The sequence below is a fragment of the Astatotilapia calliptera genome, chromosome 2 (genome assembly GCF_964374335.1).
Source record: "Astatotilapia calliptera chromosome 2, fAstCal68.1, whole genome shotgun sequence".
In the NCBI taxonomy this organism is placed as follows: Eukaryota; Metazoa; Chordata; class Actinopteri; order Cichliformes; family Cichlidae; genus Astatotilapia; species Astatotilapia calliptera.
Genome location: NC_137423.1, coordinates 15,431,426 through 15,438,085, shown reverse-complemented (window position 1 = coordinate 15,438,085; position 6,660 = coordinate 15,431,426). Strand labels below are relative to the sequence as shown.

Sequence of the window (6,660 nt, the reverse complement as noted above, 5' to 3'; positions counted from 1 at the left end):
CCAGTACACAGTGCAGCAGTATGAGTTTGATTTTATATTAAATTCATCTTTCTCCCCAGGGTGCTAGCGGCATCACTACAGCCTCCCGCTGCCTAGTATCAAACAGGGAGGTATGTTACATGGAAATAACATTTTGTTCCAGCCTGCCCATTCTGTCATGGCTTGTTTTTGAAAATGTACCAATAATAGTGATGTTAATGGTTATACCAGTGTGACTAAATTGAATCATGGAACAGACTTCCCAGACAAGACTAGCATTAGATTTCAAGTAATATGAAACTGTGGAGCTTCCGTCCAGAGCTGTGTTTGAACTGCACAGTTGGGCCTAGAAGCCTACACATTATACAGGATAAATGAAAAAAAAATACACACAATCTCAAAGTTGAGACACTATGTGAAATGCAAAATGTAAAAACAGAATACAGTGATTAGCAAAAATCTACAAATCCAAATTTTAATCACCGTAGTACACAGAAAGCACACCAAATATTTGAAGTGAGAAAACATACAATTTTAAGAAACAGCACATTTTTTAATTTAATTGCAGTAACACCTCTCAGAAAAGTTGGGACAGGGCCACGTTTGCCACTATGCGGCACCCAATCATCTAACAACAGTCCATAAGGTTCTGGGAACTGACTACAGTAGCTGTTAGACATGATGCATCAGTTCAATGGCCAATAAGAAAAGCAAGCAGGAGCACAAATGTATGTTTCAGTTTGTGAGGACAAATTGAAACATACTAAAAAATTAATACTTGTCTTTTATTATGTACTGATGCACTGCTTTCACCTTTCTGCACCTAATAAGTTTTAATTATTACTTCTTTAGTGATCACCTAAATATTAAATACTTTACCATTAGCTGACAATGAGAAGCAGTGGAGAACTATCTTTTTTTTAAAAAGTAAAATAAAACAAGATGAAAACTGTTACAGTGGCAAAGGCCAGGGCATGGAAATGGACCCAAATTCAGATGCTGGTATAGGTTTTCAACAAGACTTTATTTACAGAACACAAGACAAAACGCTTTAGTTCAGGAAACATGAGACGAGAATCAAAACATGAGTTGGAAGCAGTCATAGCTCGTGGTCACTGAAACACAGTGAGAGAAATGTCAGTGGAATGCTGAGTGAGGTGACAGGAGGTAAGGCAAATGACAAGCTTTCCAGTGGCTTACTTGCTTGCAGGTAGAGTGTGATGTGAGGGTGAGGATCCAGAAGGGGTGAGCCTGGAATGTGAATCCAGCCAGAGTGATCTGGTGATCCAGTGTGGTTATGGCAGGAGAGCAGGTAGATACAGCAGTGGAAACACAGCATGCACCAGTGGTGTTAGTGTCCCAGCACTGACTGGCGTCCAGGTAAGCAAGGTTGCTGCCAGGTTGGAGGAATGGAGATCTGTGAGAAACTAGAACACAAGGTGACACAAGATAAGCAAAACACAAACTTGATGTATTCTCTAAACTTGATGGCACTAACATGGGTTAGCAGATGACATGGTGAAGACTAGTTGTGTGCATTGGTCTTAAAGTTTGATCAGCCATTAGATTATCACCAGGTGTGGACAGCAGGTGCAATAATAAGGGCTCCCCCCAGAGGTGGAGTCCATGGCACTGTGAATAAACACCACTCACCCAGACCATGACAGAAATCTCCTTACCACATAAAACTTCATTGTTGGTAAATTGTATATAAATTACCAAAAATAAAAGTAATTTTTCTGTTGTATAAATGAATGTAACCATTGCACATATTTAAGGCTGAGCTTATATTTTGTTTTATCTATAGTAATGTATCATATTCATATAAAATTTCTAGTGGCTATCTTATATGGACCACATGTCTCTATGAGCTCAAAAACATAGGCTTACATCTTTATTTTTTAAGTATATTAAAATAAGTAACAAAATCACAGATGAGTTATAAGACTCCATCACAATGTAACATACTCAACTGTCAATATTTGCAGGAGGGTTAAAAACATTCACGGAAAATTCTGGTGTTATTTCAGCAAAACTTCTCGATAAACTTAGTATAGTCAACATGCAATATCTTAGAGTTTTTCATTTCAAAACACTAATGGAGTATGCGTCTGGAGCCAATGGTATACGTAAGCCAAAACTACACAATATACTAAACCTACTATCCATTCTCTTCCACCTATCCTTTTCAGGGGGCAGAAGCCTATCTCAGCTATCTTAGGGTGAGAGGCAGGTTACACCCTGCACAGGTCACCAGTCTGTCACAGGGCTAACACATAGACACAGACAGCCATTCGCACTCACCTTCACACCTATGGGCAAATTAGAGTTTCCATTTAACCTGGATTGTGGGACGAACCCAGAGTACCCAGGGAGAACCAACGCAAACACCACACAGAAAGACCCCACCTGATGGTGGAATTGAACTCAGGATCTTAGGTGTGAGACACAATTGCTAACCACGGTGCCACCCAAACTAAATTAAAGTTGCATGTGGAATTTTTTTTAGTTAACTAAATAAAAAATGAAAAGACTTTTCAGAAAAGTTTTAAGTAACTGAAATGGTTTTAGGACAGTCTGGTAAGAATTGTGATAACGCACCTGATGAGGTTTTAATGGATGTGTTTATCAAGACTTTGGATGCCAAGAAGACTGAGAGTGAACAACTTTCAAAAGAGTCTGTTTTTTATGTTAAAACCTGTAGTGACTTTCCTAAATCTTACCTCTGGCATATGTTCTCCTGACAATAAAATACTAAAACTAACTAATTAGTAAACTATTAAGAAATAAACTAAAGCAAGATACTTTCAAGCAATGAAAAGTAAACTGAAACATGCAAGACTAGCACTGGAAACTGAAACTAAAGTATATTAAAAACAAAAACTAAAAAAAATAATAGGTAATCTAAAAATAAAAACAAATACCAAAACAATAATAACTCTGGTAAGCTGACACCTCCATCTATCATCAAGTTTTTATTCACTGACATGCTAAAGAAGTTATAAAAAACTTTAGACACTGCACTTTAATTCCTGTAAATCACATGTTGGCCAAGTTGCTTAGTAAGAGGAAGCTCGTGTGTTATGATGATAAGTCACAGAGGGCTCATTTACAGTGCTAGCTCTGTTTCCACGTGATGTGCAGATAGTAACTGATGTTGAAGCAGTGGAACCAGAGCCTACAGCAGTTTGTCTAGCATGCTGGGCTACCATCAGGAGATACACAAACAACCAGAAAAAGCTGCTGGGCAATCAACTTGAGCAACTCCAATAACTGTTCATGGGACACAGGCATGCCCTCAAAACACTGTCCTCATACAGATTTCAATGGAGCCATAGTGAAGCAAAGTCAATCCTGCTTCCAAGGATGATAGTCTGTTGTAGCCGCCTAGGTTTTCTTCTGACCCGTATGGAAAAGATAGTTTGTATCCGCCTTGTGTGAAACTTGTATGAAAAGCATACAAGAGTGAAAACAGATATAAGATCCCTTGAAAAATTATATAAATGAAACCTGTATGTTTTGGATACTTACTAAAACAATATATGAAAGTAATGAGAAAGTGGCCACTTTCATGTGTAAATCATATAAGCCTTATATGATTCACTATATGAAGTAGGCCAAATCTTATGCAAGTCTTTTATAAGTTTTTTCTATTTCTTTTCCATATGGGGAGAAACAGGATGCTCTTTCTATACCCAATCATGTTACTGCCCTGTTGCCAGTTATACTAATTACACAATGTTCTTCCAGTAGTTTTGTTGTTATTGTTGTTTCTTTTCAAGTCTTTTCTTGCTCCAGTTCCAGCTTTTTTTTTTAGATATCTTGCTGGTTTCTGGCCTCCAGACAATTATTGTTTCTGCCGCTGGCCTTAGTCCCAGAGTCTTGCCCTATGGCCTGGCAGACCCCCACAACTGGTTTTTGGACTTTGGTGCTCCTTGTGTTTTGTTAATTGGTACTAAGGTGCCCGAAGTGTACCAAGAAAATATCCCTTTGACCATGTCTGCTTGCCTAAATGTACTGAGTTGTTGTTCATGTGACTTACTGGTTGCATTTGTATTGACAATGAGCTGAAATGATTGGCTGGTGATTTTATATTGTGCTTATGATGTTGGAATAATACTCCCTTTATACATGAAGGTCAAAACTTTTATTAGGAATTAATCTGTGTTTTGGAATCATTTTCATCACTTAATAGCACTGGTGTCTTTTACAAACTTTGCTAAATGCTCTGTAACACAGCTGAAATGACATGCTAGTTGTTGACCCCAGCAAACATCTTCGTTGAAAGCTACAGGTTTTCTGTAAAACTCAGTGTTAATTTATTTTTCTTTTCTCAACAGGTGATCCAGGTAATTGATATGTATTTTTTTGTCTGCTTATTTAGTTGGTTTTTGTTTTTTTGCCCTTTATCCCCGTCCCTCTTCTCCGCTGTTTTTCCCCCTCTTCCTTTCTCCCTTTTCTCATTCAAGTCTGTCCCGTATCTAGCAAGTGAAAATAAAAAAAAATAAAAACAATAAAAGGTGAATCAAATAGACCATTACGGCAAGGCTGGGATGGTCAATTTGGTAAAGTAAATCCGTTGGGCATCTTTCTTCGCCTTTAGACAATAATTCTGATGGCAAAAGAGCCAAACGGGACAGGCAAAAAAACCAAAAAAAAACCCCCCAAAAAACACTCAGTGTTAATTCTCTAAACACTGAGTTTATACTTTTCCTTCATTCCCGTGTGGTGTATTTTGAAAATAACTTTCCATTTCAAAGCCTAAAGTTGAACTGCATCAAATTATTAAGTCTTTGCTTGGCTTGGACAGACAGAAAACAGAACATGTGGACCAAGTGATTTGATAGAATCACAGGTCTTTGAGTAGTGCAACAGGGACCAGAGGCAGATTAAATTCCCAGTTCATTCTCAACTGCAGGCCCTTGGCTAGCTGTGGGAAATCATTATAGTAAATTAACTGAGCAGCACAAAGTGCCATGGACAGATTAGACGGCTGTGTGTCTCAGAAGATTGTTAACATCCAATAATGTCCCTTTCAATTCATTTTGGATACTGAATAACTGATGAAGTGTGCAGTTAGTGTTCTTACCTTTCTTTGTGTTTCTCTGAGTTTTCATCACACATATTCAGTTCTTTGCTTTCTTTATTCAGAATACCTACAGCCAGACTGGTTCCATGATACAAAATACATTAACAACACTTTGTATAGTCTGTGTTTTTCCTCCACCTTTAGCGTCCCAAAAGTTTAGATCATCCACACGAATGTCATGATAAGTTTGGCTTTTAATGATTTTTTTAACTGTTTCTTCAGTGAGGTTGAAAAATAAGAATTGGGTGCAAAACTTTGGATTTATTTGGATTTTCTCTAATCCACACAGGGTCAGAAGTTACATACACTCCAATATGCCATACATTTGAGCCCCCATGTATACCTTTGAACTTATTTTTGATTTTCTCTAATCTGCAAAACGTCAAAGTTCTGTACTCAATTCTGTTTCTTATTTATGCTCTATAACAATTCCACCCTGAACATTCATGTCTGTTTACTGCATGTAAACTTGCAAGTCGGTTGACTGGAGACCATAGTCAGACCAGAGTCCTGTACCAGCACCGTTCTGACCAGCAAAATTGGCAGTAGTCCCTCTCAAAACCACCAAAAAACCCTTCACCAGACAGAACAGAGCCAAACGATAAACCTAGAAACACCAGAAAAAAACACTATGAACATACAAAACAAATTTGAAACAGCTCACTCATGCTACAATATGCTCCTGGTCTCACTCATAAACCAGAGAGAGATGATTCTGTGCTACTTAGTGCACAGTAAATAGAAGTACAAAGTTGGAGTAATATTGGATGTTCTTATTTGATTTTTTTCTGCTATAACAGTAGTTAGTAATACTTCTACAGACAATGATGGAAGTCAGGGCAGTTTTTAACATTTTTTCTAAAGAAAGGTAGTAATTGGCAACAGGCAAATAACCGAAGCTCCGTCTTTGAGGACTAACTGATTAAATAAATTATTGATTAATAACTACATCATAATAATAAAATGTGACTAAAATAAATGAGCTCTACTGTGTCTCATCTTACTCCCTTTTGAGCATAAACTTTGTGTAGACATAGGGATATTACTGAAAATGTGATGTTTTTAACTTTTTCTTTTCTCTTGTTATAGTTACATTTACATATTCAAAATAAAACTATTCTATCTCTACTATGTATCCAGTTGTGTTGGCCATGCTGTTTAATTAAACTTTTATGGTATTACATTCTTTTAATAGGAATTGAATTTAGTTCGATTCAAGCAGACACAAATTTCATGAGCGAGTTTTTGTCTGAGAGAACCTTTTTTGGTTTTGTTGTCTTTTCTTCATTCTCTTCATTTAACTGTAACTTAAGAAAGCCTACTGTAAGCTTGGCCCCACAAACTCAAAGTGTCGCAGAAGTGTGCCATTTGTTGCATGTGCAATAGACCGATGGTCTACTGTACTCTATGTTAAATGTTCTGTAAACAAGATGTTTCTCTCATGGTTATATGGTCTGGAGTATAGAGACAAAACAAGCGTGTGTAGTGAAGCAAGGACTTTGTGCTGTTGTGTGCAATATGTCAGGCATGTGAGGAAGGAAGGTGCCGGCTGTAATTTCACACCTGTAGACCAAAGACAGGTGGCAGGCTGA

General features: G+C 37.5%; 1 long non-coding RNA gene across 1 annotated transcript; it reads right to left on the bottom strand.

The window, feature by feature from the left end:
* Positions 1-440: 440 nt before the first annotated feature.
* Positions 441-1,583, bottom strand: LOC145420482 (uncharacterized). The gene is made up of 3 exons (XR_013901803.1): positions 1,478-1,583; positions 1,180-1,406; positions 441-1,094 (listed from the first exon to the last, which is right to left on the bottom strand). It is a non-coding gene; the product is annotated as an uncharacterized LOC145420482 (long non-coding RNA).
* Between the last annotated feature and the right edge of the window lie 5,077 nt (positions 1,584-6,660).